Source organism: Rhea americana, unplaced genomic scaffold (assembly GCF_003343005.1).
Source record: "Rhea americana isolate MKP2758 unplaced genomic scaffold, rheAme1 scaffold_12, whole genome shotgun sequence".
Taxonomy (NCBI): domain Eukaryota; kingdom Metazoa; phylum Chordata; class Aves; order Rheiformes; family Rheidae; genus Rhea; species Rhea americana.
In genome coordinates this window covers 1,694,874-1,719,087 of record NW_028185261.1, presented here as the reverse complement: position 1 = coordinate 1,719,087, position 24,214 = coordinate 1,694,874, and the positions used below count along the sequence as shown (strand labels likewise).

Below are 24,214 nucleotides of genomic sequence, written 5' to 3'. Positions count from 1 at the left end.
AGAGAGGTCTACAAAAACCTGCAAGTAAATCTGAAAACCATTTTGAAAGATATAAGCAGTAAACTCCCTCAAGTGTTTGAGATAATAACACAGAATTTAAGTGGCTCATATTCTACTTACTGTATATTTAACATGGATAAAAGTAGTAATTAAAACCGATTTTAAYGGTAATCCAAACATAGTCTTAAGCTCTATTTTTAAAAATTACATTTAAAACAATCTTAATACAAAAAAGTATATTTAAGCACTTAATCGTTGTTAAAATAGACCAAGTGTCAATTAAAAATACTATGTAATTGTTATAACAACACAAACTAATTGTAACATACAAAGCAAGCACTACAAAAGACGACAAATAAAATACACACTCCCTTCCCTTGTGCTCTGTCAGACCATACAACCCTATTTTTTTCTAGATGAGAATGTAGAGTCAGTTGCTTAAATCCACAGGATAAACCAAAGACTGCCAGTCTCTCCACAGACCACATACTGCTTCCAGAGACAAGAGAAGATGATAACAGCACCGAAGCTTTTACTTCCTACTAATCAGGTCTCACTGCATAATGCTTATACTTACATTTACTGCGTAAGTCCAGGCAGACTGGAGACATGTTTCATACTATCTTCGTAGCATAGCCCAGCTCTACTATGTTCAAATGCTGAAAAATATCACAAAAGATTCCCAGAGTACAGGCTTCTTTTCTGGTTTTTAACATTCTCATAGACTGATACACCTTCGGGAGTTTTTTTTTGTTTGTTTGTTTGTTTGTTTTTTTCCCCTAATTCAGATTCAAGAAGGGGTGTCTACAAATTTATTTTTGTTTTAATAAGAAGACTTWTTACTTATTTAAGCAACAATTAAGAGACACTGAACCATTTCAACCCTGGCTGGGAATATTTATGAAAAAAGGCCTAGAGTACAAAAGTCTCTGTTTCCTAGAGTATTAATCCTCATGGATCCTAGATAACAACATAAAATTGTGGATTTACAAAATTATTTTTCCTAAGCTAGCAGTGTGTGCCTTATGCTGTGTCCCCKACTGAAAGATTAACTTCAGCATTACAACATTAAGTGCTTTTATTTCTATTGTCTTTGTTTGATACATTATTTCTCAAATTGGTCAGACAAACAGAACCCAAAACAGGATACTCTTTTACATTACTGACAATTGTTGCTGCAACAGTTGCCACTGTTCTCTGACCCTCCTTAGACTATTTTCTTCTATTCCGRCTGTTTTAATGTGTTTCTTACCCAATCCAGAAAAAAAGGAAGTATTGTGTTTTTCTTGCTTGTTAATGTCTGTAAAAAATACGGCTATACAATTTTACTTATTCATATCAAGCTGTTACAAATTTTACCTTGTAAATAACCACCTGGCTCTTGGTTAATAGATCAATGCTCCTAAAACAATGCTAGTGAAATCATAATTAAGCTTACTAAATTAAAAAAAAACACTCATATATGTCTAATGCATTGTCCATATTGATTGATCAGGATATGACCTATAGTCACGACAGCTAGTGAACTTTAAATTGCCTGAACTCACTATAAAGCAATACTAGCATTTTGAATTAAATATAACAATGATGTAGAGTCCATTTTTTTTCAGCGATCTTCATCATGACTTACACAAGGAGCTCTTGATAACCAACTGACTATGCCTTTTCATTGTGTACTGATTGCAATTTTCAAATGATATTCAGGGCTAGCTACTTGTAATGAATCACTAAGTGTAATGAACCACTAATGCTATATTCCAGTAAATAACAGTCTCCTGCAATATACAAGCATCAATAAAGCTGCTTTAAATTCACAGTTTTAACAGTCTGGCAACTATAGTCACACTGACTTTCATGATACCTTCATTACTCCCATAGAGCCTCATAATGAATGAAAGTTTCCTATGCGTAGATACATAATCATACAGCAATCACAGCGGTCAGTCAAGACATTGCGGCTGAAGAGAATCCACTGAACACATCTCCATAGCACCTCAGACAAATTAAAAGAACTGAAATATATTACTTTTAAAATTTCTTGATTTTTAAAGCAATCATGTGGTGACCAAACTCATATTTCTCCTACTTCCTATTATAAGTGATAAAATTATCATGCCAGAATGAACTATCGCGAAGATGTAATCTTTAACCTATTAAACATGTGCCAGAGAACATGAAAGAAAAGGCAACAACCATAAGAATAGTATTATTACTTAAAAAGAAAACATTTTTTTTCTTGGTTATAAATGTGAAAAACATTGTAAAGAAAAATAAAATATAAATTCCATTAGTATATTACGCACAATATACATAAGAGCTAGACAACCATGTTACACTGCAGGAGATTCATAAACTAGTATCTGATATTTATCATGAGTATCAATTCAAAAAAGCTGCAGACACAAGATTTAAGTCTTCATTTAGATTTTGAAGGGCTCTTTCAAAATAAGAGTCACATCAAAAAACAAACTTTACAGTCTTTTGCTTGAAGAAATGTATTTACAATTGTCCTCATACACTAAGGATTTCTCAAATCTCTGCACTCAAAACAATAGAACTGAAAGGGTGTTAACTTCATAGGCCAATTTTAGCTTTTTAAATATGTATATCATTAGCAGTTCTTCTGTCCAGGTAATAMACTGGGGACATTCACAACATGTGTTAGTGCAGTAGAAATAGTAAATCTTTCATTTTAATTTATCTTCTAGAATAGGAAAAGGCCAACATTACATACGAATATTGCAGAAAATGTAAAAGCATTTCAAATAAAATTATTGGCTCTCATTCTGGTTATTTTACAAACTGCTAGTAGCAGAATCAATCCCTAGTATTAACTCTATTTAAAACAAGGTACCAAACTGCCAACCCACAAATGTGACTATGTATGTGCTGAATCTTGCCAGCATTACTCCTTGCGTGCATAAAAAGTATTATTCATATGTGTAACGGCTTAGAGAGAGAGATCAAGATCAAAGGCACAGTTTAGTGGGTCCTTTGAAATTCCACGTGGTTATAGAAGACATCAGCCAAAGGTGGCCACAGAGGTCTCCTGSCACATGCCACATACAGGCAACTGCCAGCCAGGCGAGCCTCTAGAGCAGCAGCAGATGCCTTTGTACTGGGACACTGAAATTCACTCCCAACATTTAATGCTACAGATCCCTCCCTGGCTTCCATGAAAACAGATTAGCTTAAGCAGCAGGAAACCTGACTAAAGATGGAGGGTTTATGGGGAGAGGAAAAAACAAAAAACACACACACAAAAAAATCAAATCTATGAAAATGAAAATACGATGAGGTATAAAAAAAATACASAGTCTGGTTATATTTTGGGTTTTGTAGTGATTTCACTAACATCACTAAATTGTCACATGCCCAGAGTTGAATCAAACACCTCAAAAATACAGGCAGAGTGAAAAGGGGTCACTGAATCAACTTAAGAGAGAGCAAAGAAGGGGCAAACTAGTAAGGAAAAGTTTCAGAGAAACTCCAACAAAGGCCAGAAGAGCATTATGGAAATTTTGGGTGAGATCCCAACAAAAGAGCTGAAACATCATCGCTGCATGGCTGTCAGAAGACAGCTGGAAGAACACTGCAAACATAACTTGTGCAGTTTTCCAGCAACTGTAATGTATTAGAACAATCGCTAGGACAGATGAGTACTGCTGGCTGTATTTAATTTGTTCTGTTTATATAGACTACTTTTTTAAACAGCGTATACCAGAAACACTAACAAATACATAAATATGGAGTCATTTTTGCAAGAAACACTTCCTCTCAGAGTATAAATGACCAGAAGATTCAAATAGTCTTARGTATAGAGAGGTGGTGGAGAAAAGGGCGGCATCTTTTTACAACAAAGATTTGTTTTACCAAAGTATTATCTGTTGAGCTTAGAAACTTGCTTCTGTGATAGCAACTGACACTGCTGGGCTTTGCCAATCAGCCCTATAAATAGCTCTGAAGTATAATCTTTTATATATATTTTTGTGTGTGTGTGTGTGTGTGTATATATTCTCTAAAAGAAAGCATTCTCATCACATTAGCAAAAACTGAAAGGGCCAAACAAACCTAATATTTTAAAAAAAGCATCTATATTGCTGTATTAGGTCTAAGTTTTGCTCAAGGTCTTTTCTGTAGACTTCTGGTGACCGTTCTCTTGGAAATTAAAGATCTAAGAGATTCTTTGAAAGCAGTAAAGGGCATACTGCTATGGAGCCCTAGCCCCATAAGATTTCCAAAAGCTAAAACTGTGAGTATGGATATCACCTATAACTGCATTTTGTGCTTATGGAGCCTTCACATAATTGTATTTTAATTCTGTAAAGTGTTTTATTTATGAAAGATGCTAAACTATGTACTAGGGTCATACTCTATCAAATCATATTCCATAAAAATTAAACTACGATTTTGTATAACTTTATTTTTCAGTATGTTCAGGTACTTAACTTTAACAGCCATACTATGTAATTCTTGTGTATTTCTTGGGACTATACAATTATCTTACTCAGGCTGTGAAATGTCTGTTCTGTATTTCACTTCTATATCATTTGTATTTCAGATCCGACTAGTATAAAATTTTCTTTATGATAACCTGTACTAGGCTTCATGGCATAAAGAATTTTTGATTTATATGAAATTCTCATTGAAAAAGCTATGTATCTGTGCTCTTTCCTGTCACAAAATGGCTTAARTGTGTTTCACTAAGCAACATCCTTCCTTCCTCTCTTACAGGACTGTGACATAGGTGGAGCTGATCACTGTGGAATTTGAGTTAGTTTCTTGGCAAAAGCAGTTATGACGTATTTTCTGCTACATCCTAAGGTTTGTTAGCATTGCTCGTCCTAGCTATATCTACTACATCCTATGGGGATAACTAAGAAATTTTTGCACAGAGCTGTTCTCTGAGCTATGAATTTCAGAATTCTGTTCTTCAGAGTGATGCTTCTGCAACATCAACTGCATTTCTGTCCAAGGGTGTAATGCTTCGATAACTTTGAGGATTATATGCATATTATTTCTTCTTGTTTCTACTAAAAGCTATAGGAGAAAGTTAAACTGCTTAAGCTATAAAAACGTAAGATTTCTAAAGGCAATTCTTAACATTCAACACAATTTATTTCTGATGCAACCGTTAGGGAGCTCAGAGTTCCATAGAACTATTAAAATCTGTTTGAAAGTCCTGTCATTTTTGGTACTTCAGACTGTTAATTCTCATTGAGTAATGATTTATTGACATAAATTGATATAAATTATATGAGTAATTTTTATTTAACTGCAGAGCTTGCAAAGGTAAGTCTTCACACACTTATCGTTCCCCCATACTACTTCTCTGCTTGCAGTCTGATCAGACTTTGGAAAGCCACTGCTCCARCATTCCCTTTTTTCAGGGTTACTGCCCATAAGTGCTTCTATGTCTTGCTAGCTCCTTTGGCCCAGGAGAAGCCTGGACGTGATCATGGCTCTTCCCTGCAAAGGTCCTTCATTACAGGAACTATGATTAATTTTTTTTTTTTTTTTTTAACTCTTCTCCACGCTGCAGTGGCCCTTAGGCCATCCTGAGAGAAAACATTCACTGAAGTGTTAACTACCACTTGAAGGCATTAGWGTTGTTTGCAGAATGCTACATGATGACATTATTAATCCCATTCTCTTCTCATGCTAATGTAGAAAGGACCAAGATTACTAGAGTCACTGGTGGGACCTGATCCAGTCCTGAATAATGCTAGATGCTAAAATTGCCATTGTATACAGGTTTTGTTACCTTCCCTAGAGGACAGTAGTAGCAGAAGCTTAAAAATCCTACCGTCTAGCTGGCAAATGTGAGTWTTGTCATGACTACAAATTCCAGTTATCAGCAAGTAAACTTCAGAAAAGTAAAAAAGAAAGTTCTAGGGAGTGACTGTTGATCAAGACTTTAAACAAAACACAGACATGTCTTCCTTTCTGTGCTAGTTCCAGGAGGAAGAGGAAGTCAACACAATTAATGACTGATAAGTATAAAAATAATACGTTACTTTATATAGCATTGCATATAACTTGCCTCTACAACTTATAAACGTAGAAGATCTTGCATTCGGGTGCAGTCACCAGCTTTTATAACAACAATAGCATAATATTACCCAGACTTTCAGTTAAATTTGTAGTTAGAAGTTACACAGGATTCAGAGTAATAAGTAAGTCCCCGAAAGATCTGAGAAATTTTTTTTTTCATGATGCAAAGCAACRCAAAAATAAGTTAAGCTCCTTAATTGAAGCATTTATTTTTTTCATTTCAGGAAGCATCATGCACAGGGTACAGACAAAAGTCAAAAGATGGATACTAAAGCTCACTGGCCTAGATGTGATTCAAGATGGTAGATYCTCCATTTAGGGTGTAAAGTCCCAGTCCAATTATACCTGTGACAATGGCACCAAGTCTTATATAAAAGTATCAGTTACATTAGAAAAATATAATATCCTTGTGATATTTTGATTCCTGAAAACGTCATGTCACTGCTAACAAATCAAAAAYATCTGTGTCCACAACAACATCAAATTGGCCTTATGAAGATTCTGTTAGGGAGCCAAATTCTTAAGAAAAAAATCATTTGGACTGGAAAAAAAGGTGAGGATGGGAAAAAGAAGGATCAATCCCAGTATCTGTAAACAAACTTGCACATTTTCTTTAGTTTACTAGAGACTTGGTAGGTTTGGCAGTTTTACAGCACCTGTCAAGCTACAGCTACAGTTTCATGGCATGAATGCATTTCTATATAGCCCAATAGCATCTTGCAACTGCTTAAGCCAGCAAATTTCTAGTCCCTGTGTTATAAAACTTATCTGACTATCATTTAAAATTTGTAAAAACTAAGCTACTTAGTTAGGTGCAATAGCCAGGAACCAATTCACAAATTAAGAGCAAAGCAAAACAAAATCAAAGTTATCAGCAAATATAAGCACATATCTAAACTGTTTCATCCTTGAGAACAGACAACTAATAGCAGGTCATATGACTTTAGTTTGAAGGCTTGTGGTTTTTATTACAGCAGATCTACACATTAAGAGGACAGAAAGATTCTGTACAAATTTATATTCAACACATTCAACATGAAGCTTTATTCTATATGAATACAATTAGTCCAGTTCAGAGGGGGAGTGGCTGAGCCTGGAGCCCAAGAACTGATGAACAGATTTAGCTCATCAAAATAAGCAGTAGTTCAGGTGGGTAAACCATGTACCCTTCTGTGTACCTAATGCTCTTCCAAGGGCAAGCTGGTTTCTCCATATTACTAACAGGCACATAGGCACAATAATATCTAATAACTACTGTTCTGAAGCTAAACTCACTATAACTTGCTGAAAGAAGGGTGATATAAAGATGCTAGCAAAGATCTGCATAGTGCAAAAAGGGAAAATGCAGCTCTTGGTAGTCTGTTAGTGCTTTCTTGTTCATGGTCTATATATTATCACAAATTTTTCACCTCATAAAGGAATCTTGTCGATACTACTCCTATATGCAAATATTTCCTTGGAGTAGCTGCAATAATACATAGATGCTAGAGAGGTACAATTTCCCCAGGAAAATACATGTAACTACATGATGACAAATTCTAAAAGAGTGTCTATTCTGTAGTCACAGGTAGGGCCAAGCCAGGATTTTTTTCCTCTCATGTTTATCATATAAACAAAGAAATCTTTTCCTCCTCAAAATTAGATTAATTTAAGCCTATATGACCACCAAGCTTTATTTTAGGAGAATACTGATGTTACCGTCAGAAATAAAATTTAAATCACAGGTATCCTACTAGTTGACTAATACAGAATTAATGAACCATTAATGGGAGTGACCACCAGATAATATATAGCTGTTCAGTTAGATCTCACACAAACAATGTATGTAAAATGTGGTTTTMTTTGAATGAAAGGGTCTACTGATTTATATCACTGAGAGACAAGAGGTGAGCTCAATCCTACTTCCCTGAGAAAACAAAAACAAAAACCGGCACCAGCTGCTTGGCAGGGTTCTGCTAGAGTGATAACATGGTTTCTAACAGCTCTTGTTTAGGCAATAGAATTAACTACTGATGAATACTAAYAGGGCAATAGCATTAATAACTGCATCACCTATGCAAGTTTTACCTAAGCAAAGTAATTGCTTGCCCATGGTGCCTATTGCACCAATAGTGCTGTAAGCTGAGCATTAAAATAGTTTGATTGTTGTCTTCATAGTTACTTTTGTATGTATTTTACTTCTAGGGTATTACTTGAACAAAGTAGTTGAATGTGTCCAAAACTTTGTAACACTTACATCTAGGGAAAAAATGTTAGTTAAGAGAATTTGATATAGCAATAATATGCCAAACTCCTTACTGAATCTACCTGAAACTAACCACACAGGAAATATCTTCTACCCACTAACTTGAGTTAATTTTCAGTAGAGATATAGTCATCATTAGAAAATAGGTATGACCAGGTTCTGGAGGTGGACTGCAAAATTCCCATCAAACGCCACTTTAATTCAATAGACTACTGCTCACTGAAAATGACACGGTTGTTTCTAACTGAGTGCAGAATGATCGATTTGCATTTAAAAAAGCTATTAGCATGGGAAGGGGACAAAAGGAAATTCTTACACGGCTGTTTTGCTGAGAACAAAAGAATAGGAAATAGCTAAAATCATGCAAAACCTCTACATAAAAAGTGACAAGGGAAGAATTTTAAAAACCCCAAACAAAAAAACCCCTCAACCACAAATTCTGCTGTGATTGTATAAGTATCTGCTTCTTTGGATAATGTTATGGATTTCTCGGTCTGGCAATCTGGATGGGAATCTTGTGAGAACTGGCTTTCTGGTGATATTCTAGATGTTTCCAGGTTATAAGTCTGCCATAAATAAGGCAAGAGTAGCCTTTTTCCTTAGTATTTTGGTACTTTGATTCCAGGTCCAGCAAAAGAGCAGCAACTGCAGAGGCATATGAACTTTTAAAAAAAGAGTGATCAATAATAAAATTCCTTCCCCATTCCTTACCAATGTGCAGTGTGGTACAGTCTGAATTTTGGGGAGGATGAGGATTCTGCTCTCCTGATTTCATTTAAATCACTTCACCCCCTTTTAGTTCTGCAAAAATATTAATTGATACTATTTAAAACAATCACTTCACAGATGTCACAGTTTTATTTGTGTAACCAAATAGCTTTCTAATAAACATCAGGTTTTTTCATCCCCTTTCTTTACGTGTGGAATTGTGACTTACAATTGTGACACACACAAGATTCCTGTAGCCTACAAGTATGATTGATAAATTAAATAGGATGTTGCAAAGGTTATCTTCCTTACTCACAATAAGGAAAAAAAGGAAAATCATTGATAWGTTGTGAACAAGAATCATAACATTCTTGTTTCATTTTGGAAAAAATGATAAAAACAGTATGGTTCTATGTTAGTTATCCCTTAAGGCTGACTACAAAAATAGAGGTAGTTACATTAACTGATTGTGCAATTGAGCACATAACTATCATTTCCACATACATACTTTGCACTTTTTTGAAAGAGCTATATCTTGGAAATAGATCTTCCCATGCCCTCATGCAATTAGGACAAARTAAGTCAAAAGGTCTATCGAGGAGAAGGAGGATTCTGGCTGCACTAGCCTTTGTATCACCCATATGGGTTTGGTGTGGAAGGATTATGCTGTTATCTATTTTCRGTTATATGTGGGAAGCACAGCAACTACTTTTCTGAAAGCTACAGAGAAGCAGAAATCTTGCTCTTAATAATTTGGACAAAGACAGTTTTGGAAAGTCCAAGACTCATTGAGCAGTGAGAAAAAAAATACAGCCAAGGTATATTAGGTTGTTTTACAGAGATTATGTTAGCTGAAAACAGTACCTATAGAAACAAGTGGAACATAAAGGAAATAAGAATGAAATAAAAGTAACGTTTAATATTTCTTTGCTGTTTTCAGCTAGAAAACAAGATCTAGATACTGGCAAAATCACTGGAACATCACTGTTTCCCCTTTGGAAGTCGAGCATCTCCAACAGCCAGGCAGGAAAGGCAGTTGAACCTCTTCAAACAGGCAGCAGTTGCTCAGTAACTCAGTGACCTTCTCTTACGCCCAAAGGCCACAAACACACAATTCGTATGACCTGTGACATCTTTAAACACTAGCAGTTGTTGACCAAATGCCCAATGTCAGGAAACAACTGTCTATTTGTGAAAAGCTGAGTTCTTCCCCCATTATAGGGCTGAACTAATTTATATTTTACCAGAGTATGCTTACAATCTAGGCTCTCTAATTTTTTTAATTAGCTGAAATAGTAAACAGAATTGTAGCCCTTTCCACCATTTTTTATGTATAAAGCTAATTTTCGAAATCAGAACCAACTTGAAAAAAAAATCAATGTCAAAACATTTCCAAAATTTTTAAGTCTCACTTTTTATAAAGAACAACATTTTAAAAATTTGCTAACAGTATTCTCTGTGGAAGTATATTCTTTCCATCTATGCTTAAATCATGTAACTAGGATGATCTATGCCAGTATGATCACTGTCTCCTTGGGAAATATAATATGAATCGATAYGATTTCTAGATCATAGGTTGCTAGAGCATAAGCTACAAGCCCATGTAAGTGATAGCTGTTTCAGTCCACCTAGGGAGAGGGAGACCTTTAGCAATTAGTTATAGGTTACCCCAGTAAGAAAAGTTAGCCAGAAATCATCTTTAACTACATTCATGGTGTCATTCCTGGTGACATGACACATACCCAAGAAGCTCCGTTTTCTTGCAACTGATTACTGTTTAAGAAAACCTAAATGATTTTAAAAATCATTGCATGTAATCTTTTTGACAYATTCAATGTTCTGAATATTCAGGTATTCCTTTAAAAAAATTACACATGGATTCCAGCAATCCACAGGTATTTCCTGGGAGTTATTTTGTTCAAAAAAATCTGCTTACATACATGCATGCAAGATCATGTGGTATTTTAGGAGAAACAAGTAACTAGTGAGCTGAGTCAGAAATATTGGTTGGTGCCATAAATTAACTGCTTTAAGTTAAGCAATGCATACTCCTCTTCCGATGCCAAGCAATATATTAACATTCTTTGTTAAACAGATACAAATAACTTCAGGTATGGTAAATAATTGGTAAATTAAAGTAGTGAATACTGAGCATCCCTTATGTCTCATAAATGAAAAGTAGTAGTGTGGACCCACTGCCCAATATTTTCTCCAACATGTACATTCTCAAATATTGTCTTCCCCGACAGTAGGTCTTTTTTCCATCTCTAACCTCCTTAAAATTGCTGCTAATTTTGCTAATCTTTCGGTTTGTTGTATGCTCTGTGTATCATCCATATAGTTTCACTAAGTATGTAGAACTGTGAAGTACTATTTACGGCTTTAATGATTTTGTAGGATCAAAGGCTCAAAAGCCACATGGCACAGGAGAGCTGAAGAAAAACAGCTGGTSTCTCAACCTTCCAGTGAGCCACTTGTCAAACCAGGCAAAAAGTATACAATACAGAAAAGTTTTTGATGTGTAGCATTAATTCAGATCTCATTCACTGACAATTCATGTCAGTCTTATTCTGCAAGAACCAGATGCACATGGATGTTCATGYAGTGGTTGATTTCCACCCCCTGTCCCCTCTTTGTCCTTGGATGCAAAAGAAAGCAGCACTGGGACATGTGGTAGGATATTTAGCTGCCAGACAAGACTGCCTTTCACAGTTCTGCTGACCTCAGTACTGACCTACAGTACCCTTAGTTTTCCATTCCTTAGACTCTATTACACAAACATAGTTCAGCRTTCCAAATTAGACTATTTATTCCAAAAACACAAATAAGACCATTTTCACATCTAAGTAAATGATTTTTCTCAATTAAAGATTGGGACTTGTTCACACAATGTTGAAAACAGTTGTAGTTTTCATCAGTATCCAAAATCCCTGTGGACTGGTTTCTAATCTGTTTTTCTAATGCCTGGATTCCAACTCCAAACTTAGGTCTTCCCAGAGTTGACTAAATCACCTTGCTTGGCCTCTTTATTTGAGATTATCTGGAAACCAAGTTGTTAAACAGTTGCAAATGTGATCATTTATGGGAGTCATTCAGCTACAAAAGTGTAAATTTAATCACAGATCACAAAAACAGTCTTCCTTCAAAGTCTCACTAAGTGTCCTTCTTATCTTCACCTTTTCCATCTAACAGACCCTTTGGTATCCAAATGTTGAAAATTTGAGGGGGGAGAGTAAGACCAATATATTTTCCATACTAAGCATATTAGGGTACGCTGTCAAAAACAGCATTACAAATAAGCTGTTTGCTTTTGAAACTTCAAGAAACAACCACATTTTTTTTTTCACAAACAAATATTTATCTAGACACTCAGATTCAAAAGCCCATCCTAACCATACATGATTCCATTTTGCTAATGAAACTATATTTAATTTGCAGCTTGATAATGAAGACTTTCCTGGCTCTTATTACTTTATCTACCGTGTATCTCATTACCAAAGATGATAAGCAAGTCCCAATCATTTAAAATAAAAAATATAAATTTATTATAAAATTGAAAAGTAACTTTCTCCAGAAATAGTAGATAAAATTTGAATTTCACCAAATTGAACCGCCTTAGAAAATGGACAGCATTAGCCTTAGAACGCTAGTAATAGGATCMTGGCAAAGGAAGTAAGCTGGTAAATACCTAGCTTGTTCATAACAAGATTGCACACACAAAAAAAATACAGTAATGACCCTGTCTTGAACATCCTGTAATAGCCATTGTTCCTCTCTATCACTCTCATTCATCAATTTTTTTTTTTTTAAATTGCGGATGCATGGAAGCAAAGGAACCCACATAATTTTGTGCTGCATGTGCACAGATCACGGCACATAACAGAGGTGAGAAAAAGACCATGGTAAACCAAGAGAATTTTTGAGTGGGCTGTTAACTGGATGTGGAGCCTTACAACATAATGACCCCATATATTTGCATAACTTAGCTAAGACAATTAAATCTAAAAAACCATAAATTTGTAAGATTGGAAGGATTTGTAAACACTGGGAAGACAAGAGAACCATTTTGCCTATTAAGGGGAGCAAAGAACAAGGAGAATGAGCATAAAAAAAAACTATAGATTGAAATTCTGAGGGAACACAGAATTTTAGATTCAGTACATTTAAAATTAGCATGGTAGCAGAAATGGGAAGAATCTTTCCCTTGCACTGATTAAGAAGAGATGAACTAATAAGCATCTTCCATGTGCGCCAACTGGATGTTTCACTTTCATTCTATGCAAGATACTATGAGCTGACTTATCACAGCAGTTACTGGCACCATCACTAGATCATGGACTGAAATCCAGATTTCATCCCAACTGTTTTTGTTGCCAAATTAAAATACTGAATAGATGATTCGTTTAGCAGCCCTACAGTGAATTCATGCTATTCATAACTACAAAAACAGATTTCTCAACATCCAGAGGAATCAGTTAGAAGGTCGTTCTAAAGGCAGTATCACTCCATTTACTGATTTGTTCGCTTACTTTCCTATAAGAACTACACTTTGAGGTTCAAATTACTTAAGTTCTTTTTTTTCCTTGTGCATTTTTTCATTTCTTCCATCATTTTAGCATCCCTGCTATCAGACTTAATCATTTCACTGTGAAGGAAGCAGGAACATCCTAGGACTTAGAGCTGGAAAACTGTATTTTTTAAAAGCTATGAAAGCTTAAATTTGTGATTAAAGATCTAGGAAACAGAAAGGCTAAAAAAAATATAAACATACAAATACTCTATGGGACTTCTTAAGTCAGATCTGCATGGCATAATGCTATTTTTGAACACTTTGGTTTGGCAAATGAGTATTGCTTGAGGAAGCTGAGTTATTCCAGATAACTGGCTTTCATGCCAGTCTGTGTTCATTAGATAAAATTTATTTCAACAGTATCTTTTTTTCCCCTTGCCTAATCAGACTCAGAAAACTTTCTGCAGTTGGGTCCTAAAATCTGTTTTCAATCTGGATTCTTTTGATGTTGAATTCACTCTAACTGTATGCACTTGTAATCTTATTGATGCATCTTGACATGCTCTGGTACCCCAATGCCCCCACAGAGAGCGCAAGTATTTTGCCATCCATCCAACCAACCTGAAATACTGCCATGTCCTTTGCTGGGCTGTAATATGACTCTAGYAAAAGCTTAGTATGTCAGCAGATTAATGTTATCTATGCAGCTCTAAATAAAAAGTGTCCAGTTAAACTCTATGGATTGCACGCATGGTTTTTAGAAGAGGTGTCTTCTTCAGTCCAGATCTGTATAATCTTTTCTGAATCATTTGGAAGGGGGGGCGGAGAGAGAAAAAGAAAAAAAAAAGAAAACATCAATCCCAGCAGCTACCCCAGTGTTTCACACTACAARGTTAAAAACACCTGAACGATGTTTTTCCACCTGTTTCGCTAGGATCTCAGAAAAGACTGAGATAGCACATCCAACATTCAGAGGGTCCTAAGACTCCTGTAAGACAGTGCTGCCACTTCTGTTATCAGTCTGAGAAAAATAGTCAAGATCTGAAAATTACCCAGACTACATTCTTTGGTCAGAGATTAATCACTGCAACTATGAGAAACTACATACGTAAATTAAAATGAATATAAATGAATACCCAATGATTGCTCTCCAGATAGAACTGTTAAGTCTTACAGTTACAACCATTACTCTTGTTTTATATAAAAGCTACATTGTGAAAACAAATAGAAGTGAGGTTTTCTATTTCTACTTTTCTCACTGCTGTTTAATTTGTGTCAGTGTCAATTACTCTTACAATGCAAGATGAACAGAATGATAGGAGGGATATAACCTTTCAGATCTTCATTAGCGAAAACTGTTGGAGGACTACAAGATTCTGCAGCTTTATGGGATAATCAGAACCCTGCGATAGCAGTTTCCTTTATGGCATTTCTTACTCTCATTTGCTTATTGCTTTGCAAAGGTATTCTCTAGGACAGTAATTCTCCTTTTTGGTTTTCAACAGAAAAGCTGTTCTTCCCTGATGCATGTAGATGTGCAATTGACTAGAAAAATCAGAAAACCCTCCCCCCTACTCACTCCTACTGAAAACAATTCAGAAACCTCAAAACAAAAACAAAATTGCAAACTACACTGGCATGCAAATAACCACAAAAAAGACTGTTTAGTTCTGCGTTTAACTGCCCACTTRGTGCTAAGCATGTGCTGCTTCTGACTGCTGCTAGCTACATAGGAAAAAAAAAGTGTAATCCCTGTGGCCACTGGTGTATTATGATGCACTAGACAACACAATTAAGAAAAAATAAGGAATGCAGAATAGTGGGTCCATGCAGAGCATGCTTGAAGAGTACTCAGGAAAGAACCTTAATTTTGGCTTTCCTGAACTTCTTCAAACTCATTTTCCCCACAAAATAGTAAAACAATTTTAAAAATGGCTATCCATCTGGATGTCCAGTTATTGTACACTTCTGTCATTCTTAAGAGCAGCTTCTCAAGGAAGATGACTATGAATTTCAGTACACAGTCATTTATGGAAAGCCTCCCCCCACCCTTCCAAGAAAGTAGAAGCTCCCCCCAGTTCCAAGAAACTAGTGTGAAGACAAATACTTCTCTTAGAAAGGAAGAAGGCAGCAGAGGTTAATTTCATCTGCATGGGCCAGTGTAGAATAAGCTTTCGGAAATATTGTCAAGCCACATTTTTAATGCCTGGCAAAGTGACTCATTCAGAGTCATCACAGGAAAGGAAGTGGAATATAATAAAAAACGGAACCGGATGGGGGCTTAAACAGGCAAAAGAAGCGAGAGAAAGGAAACAGGATTGTCTACCATGGCCTAAGGTTACAAGTTCTGTAATTATGCAAGACGAGCTTTTATATATAAAATACACACACACATACTGATAGATTCGTGTGTGCGCGTGCATAAAAAAAACAACTTCTTCTAGTTGAAAAGTAGACTTGTATTTGCCGATTGTCTTTTGAAGTTGCCTGCTGAAGTATTCAGTTCAGTGGAAGAGGGCATTTACATAGCATTTTGGGGGTATTTGGACAAGGATTCCCTTTAGCAACCCAGAAGTTCAGAACAATTATGCTGCTATTCCAAACGTTATGGAATTCATGGAATATGGATTTATACATTCACACAAAATTCTACCAGAATGCAAGAATCATGTCATTTTACTAATCCATACAGAAATGCTGTGTGCAATAAAAAAAAAAAAATCACTCGTGTTTACAAAAAAATTCAGCATAACTTTCTTCTACAAATAACATGGTGGAATGTGAAACAAATTAAACAAATTAAAAGTACCGTGAAACATTCAATAATTACTAACCTATCATGTCAATTTTAAAAAATTTAACTACAAAACAGTATTTGGATTGTTTCAGTAAATATACTCACTTGCTGCACCCTACTGCAGAGAACCTCTTTAGAGTCATCATAACTGAAAACATGTTACTTGTGCAACTGGTATTTCCATTGACAAAAAGGATAATTTTGGTTCCCATAGAAGATGACAAAACATTTTTTTTAATATTATGAAGACAACATTCTACTGATTTCCAAGTCTGTGCTTCAAAATCAACACTTGTGAGTTTATCTTCTCATTATATGCCCAATACTAACATGTCATTTGTCATACTCARAAGGATATCCAGAAAGATGCATACACACGTTAAAATATGTAATTAAAAATATATCTAAAAATAAAAAATGGTATTGTCAAAGAGTTATCTTGGAAGATGTATCAGAAGAATTACTTTTAAATTGTACATCCCCTCTCTGAAAGAGATTTATCCCTGTTTGTGAAATAGCCTTATTTAATCCCCAGAGTGACACCTGCTGGATTTCATTAACAGAGACAAAAGGACAAACGACCTGATTATGCAGGACACTTCAGGACAATCAGTAAAAAAAACTGCACCCTTTTGGTAACACAAGTTTGTACAAGGTCTCAGTTTTTGCTCCATGTAGGTCAATTAAAAAAATGGATATATACAACCATGGAAGGAAAAAAAAAAAAAAGTGATGTTCAAAGCTCTTAGTCATTTCTGACACATTTTTAAAAATTTCTATCTAGAGAAGATTACAGAGCACAACAAAACTCAAAAATAAACTACATTTATTTCTGATAACATTGATTAAGAAAAATAATTAAAAGCCTAAAGCCAAAGACTTGATAGAACAAGTAAGTTTCAGTACATCTGTTGTTTTCCTTCAATGAATCTCCRTAAGTATTGCCATTATTAAATAATACTAAAGGTATCCTAATTAATTTCTAAGATTTTACTACTATGGTTGGGGATGAAAAGGAGGGTACAATATAAATGGTAATACAAAGAGTAACATTTTATGCCCACGCAAATGCCAAGCATGTGCAGTTTTCAAGTGTGGAATTATCAAAGAGTCTGTTGAAAAGAGGATGTAGTTAGGATTTGTAAAGAATAGGCAGCTTAAAAACAGCTTACCATATACCACAGTGTATGAGGTTAACTGGTTTGAAAATTAAAAACTAACCAAACAAAATACCTACTGATCATTGTGTTTAGCTCCTTGTCCTTAGTATTATACGGGAAGTCACACTGATATGGCTTCATTAAACAAAACTCTCACTAAATTTGGTTAGGATATTTTTTAAATAAGGCCATGGAGGTTCCAGGCATATATCTAGGAGTACAACATTGTTCTTTTCCTAAAATTCAATTAGTATCTTAATTGTCAGCTACGATTTAAGTGGCCAAAACTACCAGAAATGCCTTGGGTGACATCTCCACTTTATTAAAAGCTAAGAGCTTCAAAGAGACTTATAGATTTACACCAATTAAAAATCTTTTTTTTTTCTTGAAGTGAACACATTGCTTTTCCTCACAGCGTCTTTTTTAATGTACTTCATTCAGCTAAATGCATTTTGAATTCATTTATCCAAGGAAAAGCAACTCTACATAAATCACTTCTGTTCTTTTGGACAGCATACAGTTCAGCAATGATTCAAAGTGTTTGCACAGAACTAGTGCAGAAAAAGAAAGACTTTGCTGGGAAAATGTAAACAGTATAAACAAGCTTGGGAGACTAAGGCAGATATGCATGAGAGAGAATTGTGAAAACAAAGCTGTGACTGTTAACGTGAAACGTGAAAATTTAGTCCTCCAGTTTTGCCCTTGATTCTAAAATAGGACAAAAAGTAATGCTAAAAACAAATACTCTAGTGGAAACAAATTTAATAAGATTATTGTATTCTACTGCACTGGCTGTACAATTCTGTGTGAAGATAGCAGATAAATAATAGGTTGATTTCTTCTGCTCTTTGTGCAAGTATATTACATTGAAAATATCAGATAGAAAATAAAAGACAATCAACATACTAGCATTACCAGCATGAGTATAGCAAAGAAAAAAGGAGTTTCGAACACAAGAAAGCTTTCTCCTTTTCCTTCTAAATATGAAAGAAAATAGCATTTAAATATGTCCAATTTACAATATTAATACTCATGACTTATGGTTTTCAACAAAGGATGAGGTATAAGACTAATTTATTTTGAAAGTATCTTGTTAAAAGTACACACTCTCTCTTTGATACATTAGGAATAATAAAAGTCATGACAATATAGACAATTTTACATATAGACACACACATTCTTCCAGGTTCATTTTTCCCCTTAAAAGTTACCTGTTTGTCAACTCACATCTATTTTGGTAACACAAGTACTCTTAATTCTTTGACACATGGGAATGAATAATATAGTTAGCACCAGAGCTCTGCCAATCTGCTATGCCAAAGACTGAAAATATCTCCCACCAACAGAGCAGTTACATGAGCAACTACAAATGCAAAGCTTAACCGAGAAGTCTATACATACGAAACCCACTGACACAGCTACACATACCTTTAGAGCAGAGGCGACCAAAACACTGAGGTAGAGCCAGTATTGTGTATGTGCTCTATAGAAATGACACCTAATCAGAAGCACAGAAGGAATTTTGCTCAAGAACACTGTAAACACATTGGGAACAGATGGGAACAACTTAAAGAGAAATTCTCTTTTGCCTTCCTAACCGTAGGCTTTGACTTTTCACTGGAGAATTGCCTTCGTAAACAGCTCATATTAAGTTCAGTATTTACTATAGATGCAATAGATATACATTCTTAAAATATCACTGCATATGCTTTATTATTAAAAATATATTCATAGCACTATTTTCTTCCAAAGAACTTGAGCATTCAAAAAATTATAGAAATTATCACAAAATATCTACCAGGAGATACACAACACCTATGATTGGAGGRTATCTGTAACCAGATTAAATAATTCCCTCAGCACAAAAATATACCCACATTTAGGAATATCCTGCCTTTTGACAGTCAGTGGAAAAAAAACCCACTGCYTCTAACTAGACCAGGGCTTTAACAGCTGTCTCTTAACAGGAGAAGTCTATTCAAAGGGACAAATGTTACATTCCTTAATGTAGAGCAAGATACCTCCTGATCAGGAATTCAGAGTACAATAAAATTTGAGGTGAACAGGACRTACATAATACAATTCTTGAACTTGCAACCTATGTTTTATTTTTACATATATAACAATGTTGAACAGTTTGGCTTCAGTTTTTAGTGTACAAAGCTATCTAGTTATTGTCTATGCTTAATCTGCAAATTATATAGATTCTGGCCTCAACCCCRCAAACACATACGTCTAACACTGCGTATGTGCATAACACTAACTGCACAACCTAGAACAATTACTTAAGAATAGCATAAAATAAGAAGCTAAATCATTTAGCACCTACTGCATTGATCATTTCAACAAAACAAGCATTTTTAAGTGTCCTCTTGTTTGACTTAGTACCAGCACTTAGTGCCTTCTGTGCTACAGATTTTCAAAGTAGGACAAAGAGCTCAGTATTACTGCTATATCTAGCAAAATCAACGAGAATTTAAACAGACTACAGAAGTAAATATGATGGAAATACAAATCATTATTTCTAACTGAGCACTCCTGACAGGATAGCACTGTGTGTAGTTTGAAAGCAATGCACAGATTCAGACCTCTTCTTACTCATATTTATCCAGACCTAGTGCGACTCCTTTGAATGTATTGAAAGGACCTTAGATTCAGAGCAAAACAAACAGTCTTTCAGGACATTACTGACCTGAGCAGGTTTAAATTGTTAGGTACATTATTACTGCAAATGAATAACAAGATCCCACAGCATGCACAGTATGAATCAAAAACAGACTGTAGTGGCACTGTTGTAACAAGAGCAAAACCTGCCCCCACAGTATTTAGATTAAGTTTATTAAGGGAGAGAGCAAAAACCTCAGCTATTTCTATTATTAGTTCAATCCTGGCCCCTATAAGATATATGGATGACTAAATGAATTATTGCAGATCAAATCCAAGTCAGAGTTACAGCCCATTAACATCTTAACTATTCCTCAGAAATCAGAGTCCTCTGCTTGACTCTACAGATCCACTGCTTACATATACACCTAAACAAGCTAGCTGTAGCAAAACTAAATTATGATGGTCTCATCATAATAAYGAATCATATTTGTAAAAACAGAGGATATTGCATCTACTTTGGAAAGCTGAGGAAKAAATAAGCAACAAAACTCTCTTAACTCTTTATACTGGAAGACACGGAATCACACATCTCCCATTGTCCACATACAATAGTTTCTCAAGAAGGTGAAACAGTAGACAATTACCTTCCAGTAAATCAGTTCTGTGTATGTGTGCGTGTGTGTGTGTGCAGACATACRGAAAAATCTCGAACAGAAACACTCCAGCACACAAACAAGCGTCAAACTCTCTTTCTCAAGCAAACAAAAAGCCCAAACAAAACAGAAGCTGTATCTTTTAAATCCTTTAACTAATTATGAAATAACTCAAATAGGATCTCTTTCTGGTATAATAACAGCAATAAGATTAAGAGAATATTCAGCAAGAAAACCTACAACATTTTATCACCTAATTTGTCCTCTCTTGAAAGAGCTCCAGTTGTATTGAATTAGTCTTAAGGACCCTTTTCAAACCAATAAGCCTCTAATTCTCTCCAGCTGCAAAGACAAAATTCGGTTAGCTGTTACTAGGGTTTTAGACAGAATCCTTTAAGTGTTGATTAGGGTATTTTTATCACCCTTTCTGCCTATCTACCGTTGACTACTTCCTCAAGGATATGTTATAACAAGACAAGTTAAAAAATCAGCTTGCTCACTAAAAATAAAAGACTTTTCCTCATAGCTCTCTCTCTCTGCAAATTACATATCACATGCTGAGGTTAATGTAAAAGCACACACACACATAGCTCTTCCTTCTAGTATATCTAAAAACACATGCATTCAGATGACACAAGAATATTGTACTTAGACAAAACAGTGAAACTGTTGTTGATCTGTACTCACCACAAAAACTTCTTGTGAAAATGGTTTCAGATAAATTCTTACACGATCAGTTCAATTTCCCTTTTCAGTGAGGGAGAAAGAGATACTTCTTTCCCTCTCCCCCAGCCAAATAAGAGACCTACAGCCTGATTCCCTAGGTATAATCCAGTTACTGGAGCCTGGTGGTTCTAACAGGAGAGGTAACTCGGCTCCGGAGAGAAGAGCTGCTCTGGGCAGAGTTAGGAGCCTTGTCAGATGGTAAGTGAGGAGCAGCAGCGGGGAAATATCAGAGCTTCCTGTTACATCACTGTGACCCCGCCTGCATCTAGTGTTAAATTACTTTTCTTTCTCAAATGGCATATCCCAGGAAAGCGAGGCTCTCCTAATACTTCCAGACAAGAGCAGAGAGCTGCCTGACTGCTGATGGTTACCATGTGCTATCTGACAGCATTGTTCCTCTTGAGACGGTTTACTTTCACCTTCTCCAAGATCAGCTGCAACTTGCCCTTCCAGATAAAAGCTAATGCTCTGAAACAAGTCAGAAAACACTCATGCTGTCTGAAAGGAAAGCACAGAACTTGTCTTTTCACAACCAAGCCAGAATGATTCTTTTTCCTCTTCAAACTAAATCCACAGAAATAAATCGGTTCAGATCCTTATTCAAAGGCAAGTAACGTACGATAGCTGCATTCCCCTCCTTAGTGCGAGTGACCTGATCCATCTTTGACAAAAACTGCAGAGACTGCATCATATACCACCTCGTAAATGCTGAAAAGTTATTTTGAGAAATACTTCTTATATAATATAAATAGATTATATCTAATATTTATACAAATACGTATTACTGAACTTATAGTAATGCAATATAACACTGCATAAGGGTCAGGATCCAATTTTCAAATTCAAGCTAGTGCATAGTTTCAAGTGCTACTTTGTTTTTTTCCTCAAAAAAAAMCCCTGTATTTTAGTAAAACAGCCTTTGAAATATGAAGGGTAGGAAAAAGGCAGCAGCATTGTTATTATTGACAAGTTCTACACACACTTTTTTAAATGCCAGTGATTTCAGAGCATCAATTATGAGATGACCAGTTTGGAAACTGGCATAATTGAAAACAAGCTGGATTAAAGGAAATCTTCACAGTAGCTTCAAAAAATTTTACATCAGGATCTAGAAGTCTTTTTTTTTTTTTTTTTTTTTTTGCCTATGCTTATGTCACTTGTTTTTTGTACACTGGATATTTGTGAGAGATACAGTCAGAATCTGCTCTCCAAATTAATGGACGCTTGGAGTGTGCCCATGGTAATACCATGCTAAACAAATGGGAGTTCATTGAGCACTAAGCCCGAGCATTTTAAACACCTCTAACACTAGTAATCCCTACCTGAGGCCAGGGTTTCATAAGAAGTTCTCAGCAATCACGACTACTTAATGGCTCACATAACAAGTATTTTTGCTTGGTCCTCACTACACGTTGCTCATCCACTCCTTTTACCAGCAGAAATGTTCGTTGAACATGTCAACTGTAGGATTAGSAAACTAGTCTGTCCATTGAAAATCTTTTCTCTAAAAATGAAAAAYAAAACAGCATCAAAACAAAACAAAAGCCAGAGTCAGGAAGCACTAGAAAAGAGGAAAGAGGGCCAGGAATACTTTAAATCTGTATTGCCACTGGACAACACTAATTGTGAAATCWCACTCTAAGGTCTCTGAGAGAGCARGCATATGACTTTAATACTCATTTGGCACCTTCAAATGTTGGTGCTTCTAGGATCTTACATCAACAAGAGAATTGTTTCCGAGTTTTACAATCAGTGAAGAACTAAGAACTGGCACTCTGAATTTCTGTCAATGTAAACAGAAGTAAACTAAGGATTAGATCCGATTCTGGACAATTTTAAGCAAATTAAGTTCTTTGAAATAAACTGTGTCGCCTCAAGGGGTAGAATTTCAACAGAAGTGAGCCTGGCTGCATTATTTTAGACCAATTAGGTCTATGGTATAGAGACAGCAACACTGTACGTAACATACTGYAATGTAGAAAACAATCCTTGTGTTCCAGCCAAGCACACGCATTCAAGACAAGCTCAACATCTGAATCAGCCTGAAAGATTATTACATAGGCCATGTTTGATTTGGCATGCAACATTCAGTCAGGCTGGTGGGTGTTCTTCTTTTTTTTTTTTGGGGGGGGGGGGTAAATTAAATTTTCTTATGTTCTACTTATTTATCTGTCATTGGGATTTCCTTACACGTCCTCTTCAGGTATTTGAGACATCTCAGCTGGTGTAATTTGCACTTCAAAGACCAGAAAGGCCCCCACACTATTCGGCTCCCCCTTCTTCTGGCTGAACGGCATGTAAATCACACCAACACAGACTCGCTGGGTAAGCAACAGTGTGGGTGCGAGCACTTCCAAAGGGATCCAAAATGAGCACCGCTTACTGTACTTTAACCAAAGAAAGCTTAAGACAATGTGGGCGAGGAAAAAAAAAGAAAAAAAGAAAAAAAAAAAAGTAATTCCATCTCTTACCCCGAGTTTTCGTCTGTTCTGAAAGGCTCCAGAATACCCATATTTTTGTGAGTAACAAGACTACCTGGAATCAGCTAACAGAATTCTCTTGCTGTTGCTGCTGTTACGCCAGCGCTCTCCCCTGATCGTGCCGGCACTGCTGGAGGAGCTGGTTCTTCCCCCGTTTTTTTCCGGACAGCCAGGACTGCACAGCGGCTCCCGCGCGCCCCGACCTCGCCCCGCGGCGAGGCGCAAAGCTCTTTCTAGCAACCGCCGCCAGCGCCCGGCGAGCGCCCCGGCCCGG

At 35.9% G+C, this 24,214-nt stretch overlaps 1 protein-coding gene across 4 annotated transcripts in view; it reads right to left on the bottom strand.

Annotated features, from left to right (window-relative positions):
• CALCRL (calcitonin receptor like receptor) overlaps positions 1-24,125 on the bottom strand; it is a 65,310-nt gene extending 41,185 nt beyond the window's left edge. The window contains exons 1-2 of one of the 4 annotated variants that reach the window (XM_085321827.1): positions 23,932-24,125; positions 22,783-22,964 (exon numbers count right to left, since the gene is read on the bottom strand). The gene's annotated coding sequence lies outside the window, so the exon portion shown is untranslated. Of the gene's footprint in view, positions 1-583; positions 604-21,421; positions 21,753-22,782; positions 22,965-23,931 lie in introns of those variants that run through there. The other 3 variants (XM_085321831.1, XM_085321818.1, XM_085321839.1) reach the window with 3 other exon arrangements.
• Positions 24,126-24,214: the final 89 nt, after the last annotated feature.